Genomic DNA, 1,096 nt, shown 5'->3' on the forward strand with positions numbered 1-1,096 from the left:
GGTGCCCAGCAAGGAAGAGGGTAAGGGTGGGAGGTGGGCTCCGCCTCCCTGGAGCCTGGCAGCTGGGACTGAAGGAATCCCCCCCATCCCAGCAGCCACGTGTGGGCAGCAGAGGCTGCAAACTGGCCACCAGAGGCAACACGGAGGCCAGCTGGAGGAGGCGCATGTTTCATTCCAATGCACAAAGCTGTGCACTCAACACAAATGTTTTAATTAGCGAAATCGCCAAATGAGTGGTGGAGACAGCAAGTCCTGTGGGTTCCGGGGGGCGGAGAGAGGGCTGTGAATGGACCCCATGGGGACCTGGCCAGGGGGAGACTCTGAGCTGGGCAGATGAAGTGGGGTGGGGAGCTGCCCGGGGTCAGGTGTGCTGCTGGTCGGGAGAACAGGGCGTTTTTGCCTCCTTAGGCACCATCTCCCTAAGGCGTACATTTAAATGCACTGTGTGGATGTGAGGGTTTCTAAGACCAAGAAGAAAAAAAACCATCTGGACAGAGTTTCTCCAAGTCTCTGTGGTCACGAAATTGTTTTCCCTATGTCTAATCAATGATGAGGCATTTCTTTTGTAAAACATAACGCAAAGGAGTTGCTGGAAGAAAATGAAATGAACCAGGGACCAAAATCCAAGCCAATTTTTGTTTAAGCAGGCTCCATGCCCAACGTGAGGCTTGAACTCACAACCCTGAGATCGAGAGTCACATGCTCCACCGACTGAGCCAGCCAGGCGCCCGCCCCACCCCGCCTAAATTTTTTTTAAATTAGATTCAACTGACTTAAAACCATCTGTCGAATGGCTATGAAGGCATCTAGATGCCTGGGGACAGTTCTCCTACCGCTCTCACCCCGGATCTGAGCAGGAAGCAGGCACAGGGCGCCAGACCACACTTTGAGCAGCCCCGCTCCAGAGAGAGCCTCAGAGAGCGAGATGGTGAAATCTTCAGAGAAGATGGCCAAAGAGTGGGGCTTTGAGGGCGCTGCTTCCCGACGCCTGCACGCCCTGCCCCTTCCGGGCTTTGCCCACATCCTGGCATCTGCCGCCCGCTGGGTGAGGGCCCTGGCGAGACGGGAAGGCCAAGCTGGGATTAGTGGTGTCCTG

General features: G+C 55.7%; 1 non-coding gene across 1 annotated transcript; it reads right to left on the reverse strand.

Moving 5' to 3' along the window:
* Positions 1-653: 653 nt before the first annotated feature.
* On the reverse strand, positions 654-726 carry TRNAE-CUC (transfer RNA glutamic acid (anticodon CUC)). The gene has a single exon. It is a non-coding gene; the product is annotated as a tRNA-Glu (tRNA).
* Between the last annotated feature and the right edge of the window lie 370 nt (positions 727-1,096).

The sequence above is a fragment of the Crocuta crocuta genome, unplaced genomic scaffold (genome assembly GCF_008692635.1).
Source record: "Crocuta crocuta isolate KB4526 unplaced genomic scaffold, BGI_CrCroc_1.0 scaffold186, whole genome shotgun sequence".
NCBI lineage: Eukaryota > Metazoa > Chordata > Mammalia > Carnivora > Hyaenidae > Crocuta > Crocuta crocuta.